The sequence below is a fragment of the Linepithema humile genome, chromosome 6, assembly GCF_040581485.1.
Source record: "Linepithema humile isolate Giens D197 chromosome 6, Lhum_UNIL_v1.0, whole genome shotgun sequence".
NCBI classification, from domain to species: Eukaryota; Metazoa; Arthropoda; class Insecta; order Hymenoptera; family Formicidae; genus Linepithema; species Linepithema humile.
The window spans coordinates 12,960,831-12,978,830 of record NC_090133.1 but is presented as its reverse complement, the minus strand read 5'-3'; the positions used below and the strand labels follow the sequence as shown (position 1 = coordinate 12,978,830).

Sequence of the window (18,000 nt, the reverse complement as noted above, 5' to 3'; positions counted from 1 at the left end):
AATTTTTATATGGTATAGTACTCTATCAGAAGAGTATTTGAGTAAAAGGATAGGGCGCAACGCTTAGCCGTTTTCGAGAAAAATCGATTTGAAGTTTATGGCGTCCCTTATATTCCGGTCTTGTTGGATCGGTTGTCGAGATGGCGGCGTAGCTCGGGCACTTAGGCCCTAGGCTATCACGTTGTCGACCTGGGTTCGATCCCTGCCTATTATACTTTTTTTTTTATTTATTTTATTTATTCTAGCGAATATTTATTCATTATATTATTATAATTAAATAAAATTATTTTAATTAACAATTTTGTTTTTTTTTAATTTGCACTTTCACTACTATCATATAAAAAATAAAGTAAAAAAAACGTCTACGATTTAAATAATATTATAATTATTATTTAATACCAGAAATATTTTATTAATCATAATTTAATTTGGTGTGTAGGAATATACGTTACAGAAGGGAAGTAGTTTGAAGGGGAGCTAAAAACTGTTAGCAGTTACCTGATGTGAGAACATTAGGTATACAAATATTATAGTTGGAGCAATAAGTAACTCAACAAAGTTGAGTGAAAAATTACATACCAAATTAAATTATGATTAATAAAATATTTCTGGTATTAAATAATAATTTTAATATTATTTAAATCGTAGACGATTTTTTTACTTTATTTTTTATATGATAGAAGTAGTGAAAGTGCAAATTAAAAAAAAAACAAAATTGTTAATTAAAATAAATTTATTTCATTATAATAATATAATGAATAAATATTCGCTAGAATAAATAAAATAAATGAAAAAAAAAGTATAATAGGCAGGGATCGAACCCAGGTCGACAGCGTGATAGCCCAGAGCCTAAGTGCCCGAGCTACGCCGCCATCTTGACAATCGATCCAACAGGACCGGAATATAAGGGACGCCATGAATTTCAAATCGATTTTTCTCGAAAACGGCTGAGCGTTGCGCCCTATCCTTTTACTAAAGTACTCTTCTGATAGAGTACTATACCATATAAAAATTTCTTTGAAATCGGTGACCCGAAGTCCGCGTCCTCCCCTTGTCAGTATTATTTTTACGGCTATGATTGTAAACGCTCGACAGAAGGCCGAGGCGAGAGATACGCGATAGGCTAACTCCAAAGATTCTAACGCTCGGTACAGTAGTACATAAATCGACGCGAAATTGTTACGCACAAAAAGACATTATTCTCTACAAAACGACTGTCGGCTCGGCAGCCCCGAGGGGAAAAAGCATGGTGAAATCTTAGTCTACAGAAGCGGTAGTCAGCGGGGCTCGGCCTAAATCTAACCTTGCTCGATACCGCGAGACATTTCGCTACACTCAATACTCTTTTACGAAAACTATGCGGGTTCTTATTTTCGCGAGGCTCGGGCCGCCTACTGATACCGCTCTTACCGCGAAGTCGAAGTGGTGGCCTTACAAATCGTCGGTACGCCCGTTGTGGTCCTCGAGGTTCCTCTCAGGTTGCCGACTCGCCGAACAGTGACGACAGCGAGGCTCGCCGGACAGCGGTGACATTCCGCGCATCGTCCTGCGCATGTAGATCCTCGCTATCGATCAGCGATTCTTGATCCTTCGATGTTTACTAGATCTCGATGCTCGCGTCGCTCCTCGATACTTCGGCCCTCGGTGACGCTTTTCCGAGGTGACTCCGGTCTCTTTCTTAGGGCAGCTGTCGTTAACGCCCTTTGTGGCCTTTTCCATTTCCGGATCCGGTCCTTCTTTGAATCGGCCGGGAACTGATCAGGTTCCGACCTGATTCTGCTTTCCTGGCTCGTTACGACAGCTCCTTTTTCGGGTACTCCACCCCGGGTCTTCGGCGTGTGAGAGCGCGCTTCCCTCTCGGGCGTCATCTCTCTCGGTGCGTCCACCGGCCTCGATATGCTCCAAATCTGAAACAGTATCTGCGGTAGCGACTGTGTCTGGAGTCGAACTGTATAAGCAAAGGTATTTTTACTTGCCCTTGTTCCGGATCTGTCTACGCGCTGTCCGGGCCTCCGTCGTCCTGCCTGCTGAGTCCCTCGCAGGTCCCACGAAGGCTGCTCCATCTTAGTCACAAAATGGGAGTTTGGCCACTCACCACGACTTGCGCAATTCGCTATAACGCAAAATCTATAATCTCAAAAAGAGAATTAAGAGGGAGAGGTCGTCGCCCCCCGCGGTAGGGTTTTCGACCTCAAATTTCCCTCCTCGATCGGGCTTTCTCGCCCTTGTGACGGACCTCAAAAATGTCACGTCACAATATCCACAAATGTATCTACATCAGCGTATATCATATGTATATACATACATAGTATATATAGTACATTTTTTTCACATTATGGATATTTTATGTATATACATATGTAACGGTGCGAATTTATTTCGCGATCTTATTGCTAAGCGCGGAATAGCTCGCCGGTGCCAGGATTTGGGATAAGCGGTCAGACGGGGAGACTCCAATCAACTAGACCAATTTGGAGGTAAAAATAAATATATTCTTAACTGAAAAAGTCACGATACATTGAGATAATAATTATGAAGCGCAAGCGGTAGCCATTACAGCAAGCGAGTGCGGTATGCAAGCGAGAGCGCGATGAAAGCGTACAGAAGTGGGTAACGCAAGAGATTAGCGTACTAAGCAGTAGGACGCAAATGGGCGTGCAAAAGCGTACGATCGGGTTAAGTCGCTATGCCCCGGAATAAGAAACGGTCGCAAGTAGGGGTAACTTAAAGCAAGGCCAGAATATACCGCGAAAGAATACAAACTAGCGGATACAAGCTAGAAAAGGATAAACTATTAAATATAAACAAAAGAATACAAACTAGAAAATATAAACGAAAGAATACGAACTAAAGGATATAAGCTAGGAAGTGCGAACTAAAGAATACTTAATTCTACGGAGGAACGGGCGGTGTATACGGGACGTCGAGTGCTCCCGACGGAGACAGAGTGCTCCCTGTCTTGAGAGGAACGGTGAATGGACGTCGAGTGCTCCCGACGGAGCAGAGTGCTCCCTGCTCCAAAAGGAAAGGAAGAGCCAAGTCAGAGTGCGCCCTAATGGCTCGGAAGGTCTGCAGCGTGCCTACTGGCCGGAGCGACGGCCTTATATACCTGATTGCCCCACTCGGCGGCCGCATTCCGATGACGTGTTGCGGCCGGCGGCTTGATGCGCGGACGATCGTTGCGGCCGATCGCGCGAGTAGTAATATGGGTTAAGCCCATGTTACACATAAAATATCGAATGTTTACTGGGTAATTACCTATAATAATGCAAATGTTTTGTCTTTCGTTGGTGTTGATTATTTTTTCCAGTTCACAACTATTTTTTGGAAACGTTATCATCTAAAATAAATTTCAGAATATTTCTCGTCTGATTAGCATATGTAATTCCTTCAATTGTTGAAATTTTCTTTTTCTGCAACATAAAAACCAGATGTAAAATAATGATTAATTTATCCAGATGAGACACTGAATTCTATACTGAAATTCTATATTGAAATGTGCCGTAATAGTTCAGTTTTAAAGCAACATTGAATAAAAAACTTACAAACTATTTTCTGATTTCCCTGTCTTGTTGAAACTTCTCTTCAAAGCAATAATCTTCTATGTATGGCCATCAGAGGTAAAGGAGGTAATCATTTTGTGTCACATTTAAGAGTACTCTCACATGCAATATCCTGATAAATAAGTATATGTAATTACACATAATAATAGTATTAAATTATACGTAATAATATCATTAAATACATCTATTTAATGAATTATATTATATGTATAATATAAGTACAGTAGTTCATAATATTGTTACATAAATAATATATATCTATGGCTTGGTACAAGAAGTGCCAATATCAAATTTTAAAATGTTAAAATCTAAATAAAAATGAAGGTAACAGCTTCCACTTATATATCAAGTTATTTAATTATAAATTAAAAAAATTTTTAACTGGACATATCTCAAGTTGATGAATATTGACATTGGCACTTCTTTCACCAAGCCACAGATATATATTAAGAATCAAATACTTATCAGGTTTTTAGCATTTTCGTAGTACAAATTTTTTCATCGTCACGACAGATTATGCTCGATTTCGTTTCTGCTCGTTCGCTGCGTTTTTGCTGCCACACTGCTAGCATATTCATAATATTTAGCTCACTGGGTTCAAGCATACTGCAATAAAATTATAGGTTACAAAATTACCATTGTAGCGTATAAATTCAATTTATCCTTATTTATAATTTCATATATTTTATATATTAAAATAATAATCAATTAAATGAACAATGATTACCTTGGATTAAGAATGTTATTTTCGACCCGGTTGAGTGAAGTGGTTATTCTAATCTATAAACGTCAAACACAGCATAAGAGACATATATAGGTTAAAAAATTATTAATATAGAATATAAACTATAATTTCAAATTACCTTATATTACCTTACCTCATCAACTTGGATTCCTTGAAGTCTTTCGTTTTACAATATTTCATTCAAGCACTCTACAATTAATGCCCTGTCTAGATCGGAGGATGATTTTACTTGTGGCTCATTTTTTTATCAATTAAAAAAAATTATTTGAGTAAAACTATCCACTTTACAAGTAGGATCATTCACCGGTCTAAATTAGGCATAACTGAATAAAATTGTAGGTTATGCATCTCTCCTAAAATTGCCATAGCAGACCAAGATCTATAGAGAGAAGGTTACCTCAGTAAAACTGGTTGAGGGCAAGGGACGATGAAGTAAGGGAGGAGCTAGAAACAGCTTGATGGCGAGGAGCGATGAAGGAAGGGGGGAGCTAGAAACAGCTTGATGGCGAGGGGCGATGAAGGAAGGGGAGAGCATGATGATCTCATCGACAAACAGTAGCTGTCTGAGATAGCTTCTGTTCGCCGATGAGATCATCATTGCCCCTCTTGCCGCTTGCCCCTCTCTGCATTTGCCCCTCTTGCCGCTCGTCCCTCTTTGCGCATGAAGTAACCTTCTCTCTATAGATCTTGATAGCAGACGACTTTACAAGTCCTTTTAGTGATGTCTTACAAAAGATCCGTCAAACGTCTGTACATCGTCTTTAGGTAATGTCTCAAAGACGTAATGAAAAAGACGACTATAGAACGTCGTTAAGACATGCGTGTTGTGTGGGATAATTTAGAAGTTTATTTAGAAAATGAAGAAAAGAAGAAAGAAGCTGTAAGTTATTGAAATAAATATTAATATTAATATTTATATTAGTAGTTCTATTGTAGTTCAATGTGAATTAGTAGTCTTATTCTTTATTAAATTTTTCAGGTAATAGAACTATCAAGATTTGGAGGAGCAGATCCTAAAATTGTGGTTAAAAGAATAATAGAGAAAGTTTTCTCTAACGAGTTGGCTGTGCAATATTCTTGGTTAGGATTCAAAAAGAAAGAAAATTTTTCTAATTTGATTATTTCCCAAATAATAATAAAAATGTTGAAATTTATATAATACATATTATAATTTTAAAATGATGATACACGCTTATTTATTGAGCCTTAGCTTGTTCTAGGTGCTATTTACTAATATATCTTACATATAATTGTCGTATGTCTTACATCTAGTTGTCGAACGTTTCGGCTCCTTTTTTTGGACCTTCTTCAGCGAATCTAATTTGTGTTGCGTCTCTTAGTTAAAATTTACTGGTTGTTTTTTGGTGTGGTTCTATTTTGTCCATTTTTGTGAACTTTTTGTCCACTCCTTGCTTTTTTTTCCCGTGTGTCAGACATGGTAACCGTTGATTTTTATTTGTTGGTTTAATGTTCTTAATTGACTTAATTTTTCTGACTGGCTGGATTGATTTTTATTGGGACTTGTTACTTTGTGTGTTGTTCATTTCATCTGCATGAAAAGCATGAAATGAACAACACACAAAGTAACAAGTCCCAATAAAAATCAATCCAGCCAGTCAGAAAAATTAAGTCAATTAAGAACATTAAACCAACAAATAAAAATCAACGGTTACCATGTCTGACACACGGGAAAAAAAGCAAGGGGTGGACAAAAAGTTCACAAAAATAGACAAAATAGAACCACACCAAAAAACAACCAGTAAATTTTAACTAAGAGACGCAACACAAATTAGATTCGCTGAAGAAGGCCCAAAAAAAGGATCCGAAACGTTCGACAACTAGATGTAAGACATACGACAATTATATGTAAGATATATTAGTAAATAGCACCTAGAACAAGCTAAGGCTCAATAAATAAGCGTGTATCATCATTTTAAAGTTTAATTGAAAAACTGAGCCTAATCAAAAAAAATTCTTTTTACATATTATAATATTATTTATAATAAATTTTGATAAAATAATGTTATTTTATTTTTGTAGTTAAACAATTTTTTGCAATTTTTTTCAAAATCTGTAATGACATTTCACATAAGCACTACAGCATCTGATGTTGAAAGTGCCATCAAAATGTGATTGGTTAAAACCAAAGAAAGAATTCTGAAACAACAGCAAAAATAATATATTTTGTTTTTTGCTAAATCTAATCTAATTAGATTAAATCTAAAATTTGTAGGTGCATATTTTGTACTAAAGTATTTTTGTTTCTCTTGTTATTTTGTAACAGCACGCGCTGTTACTAAGCGTCACGCGGGCTCCACGTGAGCACCCCCATTTAGGGCCGCATTCCGATCCCCCAACTCGAGGGTAGTAGCTCGAGAAGGGGTAGCTGCCGGGTAGGGTAGCACCCCAAGTGGGGGTAGCGCGACCGGTATAAAAGCCGGCTCGCGGAGCAGACCGACACCATTCCCCCGAGTACGACTCGGACAAGTCTCAGGGCGCACTCTGAAGCTCCGGTCGTACTCACTCCCATCCCGATAGTCGTTCTAGGAGCAGGGCATTTTCTGCTTCGGTCGGGTGTTCCCGGCGTTCGACTTCCTATACCTCGTCGTTCTAGGGGCAGGGCGTTCTCTGCCTCGGTCGGGTGTTCCCGGCGTTCGACTTCCGACTCTCCGTCGTTCTAGGGGCAGAGCGTTCTCTGCCTCGGTCGGGTGTTCCCGGCGTTCGACTTCCGACTCTCCGTCGTTCTAGGGGCAGGGCGTTCTCTGCCTCGGTCGGGTGTTCCCGGCATTCGACTTCCGACTTCCCGTCGTTCTAGGGGCAGGGCGTTCTCTGCTTCGGTCGGGTGTTCCCGGCGTTCGACTTTCGATATCCCTTGCACGAGAGAAGTCTCTCACTGTCTTCGGACACAGCGCACCGGCAACCGTCGACGACTCAGCAGGGCTCGGATATACGCGGTATCGCTTATTTTTTATTACTTTGCTCCGTACCGTACGAACCGACCGATTTAGGATTAAATAGGATTAATCATGTTCATAGTTATTTAAATTCGGCCAAAAGCGCACCAACGATTTACGCAGTTTATTTTCCGATCAATGTTCATTCGTTCACAGTTAGAATTATACCCACTTATACCGTTGAAACATTAACTCGTCTAACCGATAAGGAATTATTCATGTACTCATTATTAAATATTTACTTGTATCCGTTTATACCATTAAGATATTAGACCGTTACAGAAATACTCATGTACTCGTTGTTAATATTTTTTTTTATAATTATATTATCCAAATGCTCTCTTGAATAAATATTTATTTTTCTTTAAATTATTTTTATTAATTTGGAGTCTCCCGATAAACCACACAAACGAATTCTGGCAAACCGACGAGTTATTCCGCGTCGTAAGAATCCGCTTCGCTAACTACGCACCGTCGTAATTCCGCATTGAAAAATCCGCATATCGTCGAAATTCCGCATCGTTACGCACCGCCCGTGAGGCGTAAAAATACGCACCGTTACAATTTTATGTTCAAATTTTAAACTAATTAGTGATTGATTTTTAGTAATATAATTTTCTAGTACAAAGTATATTATATTAAGATATAAAATCTCATATAACCCAGTAAACATTTTTGCTGGTGGAAGTTCTAAAAGATATCTAAAAGATATCTTTAACAAGATATCTTGAAGGCACTTTGAAAAGAACTCTAAACGGTATCGCAAAGACGTCGTGTTGCACGACGCGACTGCTTGATGGCGCGGCAGTCGTTTTCGCCTATAAGTATTTGGCACGGTACGTGTGTTAAAGATATTGATTGTTTGTTTGTTTGATCGATGCAACTAAGTGCTACTGTGATCTGCGATTTTTATTGTTTTTAACAAGTGAGTGCAAAAACAGTGACTAATTTTTTTAACAATTTGTGTCTTTGAACTCAATCTGAAAAAAAATTACAAAAGTTTGGTCAGTATTTTTTTATAAAGCCTTTAATTCTTTTACGTATGATTAGCACGTGATATTTCAATAGGTTATGTATTCCTATTAAGCGAAGATTAATCTGATATGATAAATAATATATACCTTTACAAATTTACAAACAGCTAAACATTATTTAATCAAATTTCTTTTGTTACGAAAATTTTTTGAAATAACTGAATCTGTACATTTTCTAACCTTTAAGCTCCTCAAGATATAACCTTCAAAGAGTATTGTCCATCTGCGACAACAATATATATTTCTTACATGTTAACGTAGACAATTTTTCAACAAATCTTTATCAAAGAAATATCATATTTACAATTAAACAATTCAGCAAAATAAAGTAATGTTAACAAGTTAATAATATGGATCTCTAAGTAAATGTCGTTCAAGATAAACAGTTTAAGAACAATAAATATAATATATACAATAAAATATAATACATAAAAATATAATACATACTTTTTGGCATCAAATCTACATATTAGCGAGCTATAGTTTGTTTCTCAATTGGTTACATAATTAGATAATTAAAAACAGTAAATATTTATAAAAATTAATCAAATTTATATTAATCGTTAGATGTCCGGCTATTGAAACATTTACCTTAAATATGGATAAATAAATATTGATGATAAATATTAGATTTGTGCAATAAATAACATGTTATATTAATAATATCAAATGTCACAATAAGCTAACTTAATTTTTTTACTCGACTGTTTTGGCATGATTTTGGCATTCAATATTTATTGGCGATTATTCCTTCAGTTAAAAAAATTTTAAATACATAAGTTTATATAACGTTAATATATCATATTAAGCTTTATTTTAGCGCTATAGTCTTTCGCATGACACTTTGTGTGTTTCAAACCATACGTTTTAAAAGAAAACAATTCTGTTTAAAAAACGAGAAAATATTTTTAAAAAGTCTTATTTACATTAAACTTTATTTTGGTTTTCTAAAATATTTGCTATTATAAATTTATTAACATTGAAGTTATTGAATCGATAATAGCAAATATTTAAAAAAAAATTTACATTTAGTTTTATTTTTGTTTTTTAAAATATTTGCTTATCAATAATTGATGATTAATGATTTGTTAACATTAAAGTTTTAGAACGGCCAAAATTATGCCAAAGCGTAAAAAATATATTGATCTTTCTCGATCTCAACAATGGCGTTGACGAAAGGAAATATCAGACTTTGATAAAAATAAAATTTTCAATGATACGAAAGAGAAACATTGTGAAAAAATTGATGTTTCTTAAGCATCCGAGGCAAACGACGATAATGTCAATGGCATTGAATATATGTTTAAAACATGTCAAATATATATATGTGAACGGTGTATGTGTAACGGTAACATTGAGTGACATATACATACATGTCACTCATCAATGTCACCGTTACACACACCGTTCACACATATATATTTGACATATTTTAAACATATATTTTTAAAATATTTTAACGATACCTCGAAATTGTCTGAAAGATATCTTTATGAAGATCGTAAAGAATAATTCAAGATATCTTTAAAATTTCTTAAAGAAGTCTAAAAGTGTTGCATAAGACATCTATTAGATTTCTTTTCAAGGTCTTTTGGGCAATTTCTAAGATATCTAAAAGACATGCAAGACATCTTTTAGGCATCTAAAAGATATCTTTTTGTTTACTGGGAAGGCTCTAATTTTCTAGTACATAAATATAGCACAAAAATTCATAAATGATAAGGTCAGGCCAAGTTCCAAAAAAACACTCCAATATGTTTATATTTTAATAATTATCTAAATTTTTAATATATTACCAACATGAAAAGTAACTGATACATTATTCAAGGTGCAAATTCAAAATAAACATACATAAAGTATACATAAAATGTATAAATAAAACTAATCAAAATTTGATTTAAAAAAATTTAATTAAAATAACAAAATATTTATTAAAAAATACAAAAAAACTTGGAGCTGCCAACGGGCTTTGCCCCTCTCCTTCGACCCCCCCCCTCCGCCCCCAGCGCAGCCCGTTGCGCCATCCACCTTTTCCCTCCCGTCGAGGAGCTCCTCCACCACTCTCTTTACACTTCAAAGTATTATGAAACAATAAAAATGAGTAATAATGTAATAATTAGCATAATTAATTGACATTATGTAAATTAACATGTTGTTCGGTGTGGCAGCGCTAAGTTTTTTTGTATTTTTTAATAAATATTTTGTTATTTTACCATAATTAAATTTTTTTCAATCAAATTTTGATCAGTTTTATTTATACATTTTATGTATATTTTATGTATGTTTATTTTGAATTTGCACCTTGAATAATGTATCAGTCACTTTTCATGTTAATCTTTCATGATAATATATTAAAAATTTAGATAATTATTAAAATATAAACATATTGAAATGTCTTTTTTGGAACTTATGGTCTGACCTTATCATTTATGAATTTTTGTGCTATATCACCTACTTTTTATATTAGTTATTTTCTAATATTACCAATAAAACATCCCAGATAACACACAATATTGTATGAATATTCTATGTTGCATCAAATATATTTTTATGAGAATATTCTCGAAGAAATCATTTATATATGTCTGTAGAATATCCTTGTTCATAAAAAATATTCTATAACCTGCCCAGAATATGTTAAAATCAGCAATAGGAACATATTGTTTACGTATTCCATAAATGTTCACTAAATATTCAAATGTACTGAAGATGTACATATAGACGACGTTCAGAATGTATAGCAGAAAATAGATCAAGATTCAACTTCTGTCAATTTCATTTCCGTTCCACTTCCGATCAGCACGTGCATTAATAGTTACGCAGTAAGTCTTGATTAATCTGTACAATTCAAGCCGCAATTATAATTAATACAAAGATTCAATTAATCCAACGGTAAATTTAGATTTTAAGAGTTTTTTTTGGTAAAAATGGTTGCTTAAAATAATAGATTCTTTAACCTTACCCTAACAACCTTAAAAGTACTTTCTTATAACAAATAATTTCTCGTTTTAGAAAGCCGAGCAAGACTTTTGGCTTTTCGAGTTTATCTTCGAAAACTTTTTCGAAAATAATATGAAACGTAGTAAAGCGATTTTTTATAGAAACATTAAAAGAAAAACCACAGCATGCTTAGAATTATATATTTTATTGTAAGAATGTGTGCAATTTTACAGATGTAATTATTTTGTTAAAAATATCAATTTTTATTTTTAAAATTACAAATAATATTAGGTTATTGCTCTTCCTTAATTAAATTAAAAATCGTGTTAATATACAGCAAATAGAGCAAGAGTTGGGTCGAGTTGCTCAAAAATTCATTTTTATTACAAAATAATACAAACGTTTCATTTCTAAAACATATTATTGGAATAAAAAATTAAAACAATAAAAACTTTTGTTTAACATTTAATATTGGTAAAGTTGATTAAATCTTTTTTTTTACATCAATGTAATTGCATAAATGTTTAGAATACTAAAAATAATTTAATAGAATATTCAGTGAATGTTCTTTACATGATATTAAACATCTTTTCTGAATATTCCTGAAATATAATAAAAAATATTTTTTTAACCTATCTGGAATATTAAAATTGGTCTCATTTGAACGTTCTATAAAGATTTAAAGAACATCTTTTAGTACATTAAAAGAATATTCTAATATTTTCAACAAATATTTATAGAATGTTTATAGAATGTGTTTGTGTTATTTGGGATCTGTTTCACAGAACATAAGTGTGATATGAAACAAAATACTTGTGTTAGAATGTGAAATAATTTAGTTAATATGTAATTAAGTTAATATAAATGTACAGAATTAATTATGTGACAAAATTTAAATTATTTTTTAATTATTTTTCTACATTTCGAATTTAACATTTATTTTATTTTATTTACATATTAACTAAATTATTTTACATTATAAGTTTTGCGACTAGATCGACGTCGATGTCGATGAAAGTTTCTTCGTTCATTAATACCAATAAAATTTTATTACATTGTATTTTATTTGTTAATTAAATATTAACAAGATTAAAGGATATAATTTTCTTTTTCATACTTTTCAGAAGTTTTTTTTCATACTTTTTGAGTTATCTTAATCTGACATATTTCAATATAAAATCTAATATATCTCTGAAAATATTAAGTTATCGATAATCTTACCGTAATACTTTTATGAATATGTAACAGTGCAGCCCGCAAGCTACATCGTTACGGTTACGGACCGTCCATCGTCCGTAGCCCACCAAGGGCGCATCGAGCGCCGATAAAACTTTGTCGAAAACAACGGCGGTCAAGCGCCGAACGGATGCCCACATCCGACCGTTCCGAAATTCCGTTAGTGGGGGCCCGCCGCCGAAACCGCCGATGCTTGCCGATCCAAAGTCAGTCGGCCGCCAGCCGGGTATAAAAGAGGCTCGGCTGTACGTCTTTTCACCAGATCCTGTTCGCTGCTAGACAGCGAACATCTCTCTACGAGCGTTCTCGTAGTCCGCCGAGCGTACTCGGCTTCTATGCCTTTTTCCAGCACACGAGCGTTCTCATGTACCGCCGAGCGTCCTCGGCTTCCTGATCCAAATATCGCGTTTCTTCGCCGGGACTTCAAATCGTAATCCTTCCGGCAGGCAAAACCGCGTCGACCAATCCGCGCCGCCGAGCAGTCCGTATCGATCTATCATCGAACGGACTCGCGTCACCGCTACGAACGCATTCACCGACAGCCGCTCCGTCGAGCCAACTGTTACAACTCGATCACACGCGCTTGCGCCGATCGTTCCGCCGATCGTACTAAGACGCCTCACGTCAAAACCGATCATACTTCGCCGTTACTTTTATATTCATTTCGCCGTACCTTTATATTCTTCTCGCATCGCAATTATACATCTCATTTATACAAACTACACCGAATGCATTGATCGCAATCATACATTGCATGTACACATAGTCATCAGACTCATTATTTTAATAAAACCATTTCTTATTTATTATCAACATACACGTGCATTCTCTTTTGACGTACCCCCAACCGAACGAACCCGGATTCCGGCGAGCTATACCGCGTCCGAGAAAAGCTCACACGGTTTCAAATAGAATAATGAGAATCAAGTGATATAAAGAAAACGTATAATTGTTAAAAAAAAGTACATTGTAAATTACTTACCCTGCCAGCACTATATGTGAAAAAGACGTTCAATTTTGGTCACAAAGTCACAAAAATATGATACGTCTTTCGCACGTTACCACGACGTAACATACAAATAAAATTTAATTAATTATTTGTCTGATTTTCTGTACGTGATTGTTACGTAATAATGACGTAACAATTACGTTTCGAACACCAAATGAGACGTTCTTGTAACGTAACGTGCGAGGAGTTAACACGTTATAGTGACGTAATTGTCACGTACCGATGCTGGCAGGGATACGTTTTCTTCAAAATAATAATGTATTTTTTTTACACGAATTGATTCGTTTCATTATTCTGCGCCAATTGTTTTATTAATCTCTACAACATATATTTTACTCATCAAAATCGGTTCAGCTGTTTTCAAGAAAAATCACTTTCTTTATTTTACTTTCCCTCTCCATAACTCCTATAAAAGTGCGATTTCAAGGTCAATGTTTGGGGTAAGTTTATATCATATGGATGTCTACTTATGACATTAATTTGAGCTTGATATGTGCGGGGGCAGATTTGCCTACCTTATCCTGCCAGGCCCTTTCTTATATTTTAGTTGCTACAAACCCCCGAAAAGTCGACTTTGTGCGCGCAGGATAAGAGACTTAGTAGTGTCATTTTTTTAACTTGATCGGAGACACTACCACGTCTCCTGATATTGATTTAATGTTAATATTTCATTATATTTGTTTATTATTATGTCTTAAATAGTATTATATTGTATATACAGGGTGTCCCACCGGGAACAGGGAGGTAGATGGGATCAAAATAAATATAAAAGTCCTTTACCGTTTTACGATATTCGCAATAATAAACGAGATATTAATTTTTACATTTGGACTAATGAGAGCGCGTCGAGAGAAGCGTACCAGCCGCTCGAAATCTTTTTTTTTTTTTTTTTTGTTTGAGGGGGTCCGACAATGCCGAGCAAAGCCGGAGCCCCCAGGGGTGGGGAAATCTTCTCAAGACCCCCCTCCGCGTGCAATGTGCAGTCCTAGTGACCACATCGCGGAAGGGAAGTGTGGGATTCACCATTTAGCTGAACTTCGCTGGAGTGGTGCCTACCCACTAAAACCCCACCCCCGTCACGTGGTCCCTTCCTAGTCATTAGTGGGAGGGGGCTGGGAACCGCTTAACGCATTATTTTCAGACCCCCTCTCTGACCAGCCCTGTTAAAGGCAACGTCGTCTCTCCCTAATGGGGGAGTGGGAAGTGTTGACCTCTTCCTTCCTCCTTTTGTCCCTTCTTCTGGGGGCTGAGAGAAGTGGGACAGGTGCCCAAAGGAGGGCCCAATCTTCCCACCCCCTCTCCCCCTGACCCTCTCCACGAAGCGACAGTCTGGGTAGGCCGCCGCTCCGTGGGGGCCTCTCATCTATCGAATGAAGGAAGGCTAGAGCCATTCCTCCACTCGAGGGTCCACCTGACTCTAGCCCTAACGGGGCCAGGTCTTCGGAACCTTTTCCCTCTTGTCGACTCTCCTCCCTCGGCAACAGCAGGATCCGCGCTCAAGACGCAGAAACCTCACCGCCACCGGGAGAGGAAGTCAGCCTTCTATTGAGGGGTGGCCCCTTTTAGGGAACCCTCTCCCCCAAAGGGGAAATCTTACATCTCCTCCTTCAGTTCCTCCAACTCCTCACACGTTTGCGCAAGCAAAGTCTGCACAAACTTAGGGTCCTTCGGAGAACCGGCCCGTGTACGTGCACGCATCCGCAGCGCCTCCCCGATGTTCACCAGGAGGATCTCTTCTTCATCGGAGAGAAGCTCCCAAAACTTACTCTCCTTAAATGGTACCCCTCTCCCTGTGACGGCTGGGTCCCCGCCTACTGGCGTAGAGACCCCACCACCACCAGAGGAGGGAACCGGTCTTCCCCTAGTGTGGGAGGCCCCTCTTTGATGGGGGCTCTCCCCTTGATCCTTCGGAAAAGAGAGAAGACTCAAACCCTTCTTCCCCTCTTTCCTCACATTCTGGGAGGACCCCCCGTCGTCTAGAGTTGACGAGTTGGGGCCACTCTCAATATTTTTTTCTGGGGGATTGAGGGGGATCTTCCCCTCATCAGGTGTATTTCCCCCCATCCCCGAGTCCTTACGAACTTTCCTCCTAGATTTTGAAGGCAGGAGGCTCGATTTCCTCGAGTCCTCCGTTTCCCCCTCCTTCAAAGAAAAGGAGTCCAGGGGGATAGGGGAACCGCGCTTAAGCACGGCCCCCCTCTTCTTCCTCTCACCGCCTATGGGTCGCTTTTCCTTCATTAAGGAAAAGCGGCCCTTTTCTCCTTTGTTGGAGGATGCAGAGGAGGAAGCCGATGAGATATAACCCCCACCGGCATCCCCTCTCACCCTCTCCCTCCTCTTTCTTTTCGTCTTAGCCTCTTCCCTTCCGCGTTGCTGCGGGGGAACTAAGGGGCAGGACGATCCTCCTATGTGGTGGCGGTGATCCGCTCCACTGCTTCTACTGGCGGGGCAATTTGCCTTGGCGGCGCAGTGCTCCGCCTGGTGCCCCGGTTCCCCGCATCGGAAGCAATACTTGCTCCGGTCAAGGGTCCCGGGACACTCCTACGCTTTGTGCCCTCGACACAAGCACCTGAAGCATCGAGGGAGGGGGGGGGGTGATATCCTCCCCTGACTCCTCAGGCGCACCTCCACTGGAGCGGGATGGAGTTCTCCTAATCTGAAGACTCACCCCGCTATCCTCTTTCCCGGAATCGGAATCCGGGGCGGAGGGAGAGCTTGGGAAACATCCTCCCATGTCCCTCCTCCTTTCCGTCGGCCCCTTTTCGGTCGAGGCCCGAAAGGTCTTAGACCTGGGAGGGATTGGCCCATCCTCCTCTGGTGGCCGGTGGTGGCCACAGGTTGGGCATGTGCCCGACATCTCCAGCAGTCCATAAAGGCGCTCATTTTCGGCCTTTAAAAGGGCCATCTTCTCCGTTACCCGCAGAACAATCTGCAGGCACTGCAGGGCGGAAACGTCCTGCCCTCCTTCCGCGGTAACCATATAGTCCAGGGCGCCCGCGTGGCACGCTCTGGATGGCCCGTCGCAAGATGACGACAGGGGGGCACCGGGACCGGATAACCCCCTCGCCGGCTTCTGGGGTTCCGAAGCCCCTGAGGCAGTAACGTTATCCTCCTTGTCGTCATCTTATTTTTATCAGTTGTTATTTGTTAACAGAGTTGTCTACTCTGGGTTTTTTATCGTGGTTTTCCTTCCACTAGGACGGTTGTCTACTATGACTAACAAACCCGTTCTGTCCGGGTTTTATATTCGGAGTCCTTCCTTCTCCTAAGGTGTGCTCTTAGACCCCTGTTGCCTCACCCCAATCCATCCTGAGAGCCTAACCAGCGTCTTGATCCGGAAAGGGAGATCATCGGCTTGGTCTCACCCCAATCCATCCTGGGACAAAAGTCCCGATCCGGAAAGGGAGATCATTGACCTAGGGGAGCCCTAGCACAACGACAAGGTGACACACCGTCGCCAGAGAGCCGCTCGAGATCTAGCCCGGCCTAGTCTATCATACATTGGCTGCGCGCTAATTTGTTGTTTTTTTCCTTCTGCACTGAGAAAGTTCCGAGGCTCTTACACGACATGCAAAAGAGACCGATCCGATACATGCGTCGGAAGACACCCTTAGCTTGGCAAAAATCGTTTAAGTGATTTTGGGGGTAGTTTTTCGGGTAAAAGAGTGTCTTCTGATGCATGTATCGGATCGAACTTTTTTGCATGTCGTATGAGGGCCTCACAACTTTCTGTATGCCAAAGGAGAAGAGCGACAAGTTATTTTTTGCTAGGCGAGAATTTTTTAGGCACTCTGGGGTGGTTTTTCGGGTATAAGGGTGTCTTCCGACGCATGTATTGGATCGGTCTTTTTTGTATGTCATGTGAGAGCCTCAAAACTTTCTCTATGCAAAAGAAGAAGAGCGACAAATCATTTCTAGCTTGGCGAGAATCGTTTAAGTAATTTTGGGGGTGGTTTTTCGGGTATAAGGGTGTCTTCCGACGCATGTATCGGATCGGTCTTTTTTGTATGTCATGTGAGGGCCTCAGAACTTCCTCCCTGCAAAAGGACAAGAGCGACAAATCATTTTTTTTTTAATTTGCTGCAGGAATGTTTCAAGCTTCAACCAGCTCAGGAAATTCCATTTTTCATGGTCTTTTTTCAATTTTCCGTACTTTTCCCGGTGTCTAAAGAAAAACAAACTTTACCACGTGATTCTACGGTATGAAATCTATAAGAAACCATGTGTAGTTTTGGTTCCACACCATGGGCCAAAATCGACCTATATTTAACATCCTCCTTTCTTAAGGGCCGTTGTAGTACCGGACTCGTGCGTGTGGCAGCGAAGGAAAAGAGAGTAGCGAACTATTGTTAATTATAATATCAAAAATTATGCTTTGGACAAATTTGTTGCTGAAAAACAAATCATCTTAGAACTCGCTAAAGAATATGACATTTCGTAAACATCAGATTGTTTTGTATCATCCTTATATCTATAGATAATATTTTCAAATTGCTTTAAATAGCGTGTTTTAACATAA

At 38.4% G+C, this 18,000-nt stretch overlaps 1 long non-coding RNA gene across 1 annotated transcript; it reads right to left on the bottom strand.

The window, feature by feature from the left end:
• Nucleotides 1-2,413: 2,413 nt before the first annotated feature.
• LOC137000476 (uncharacterized) lies at nucleotides 2,414-5,193 on the bottom strand. The gene is made up of 4 exons (XR_010890695.1): nucleotides 4,442-5,193; nucleotides 4,291-4,343; nucleotides 3,546-4,169; nucleotides 2,414-3,413 (listed from the first exon to the last, which is right to left on the bottom strand). It is a non-coding gene; the product is annotated as an uncharacterized lncRNA (long non-coding RNA).
• Nucleotides 5,194-18,000: the final 12,807 nt, after the last annotated feature.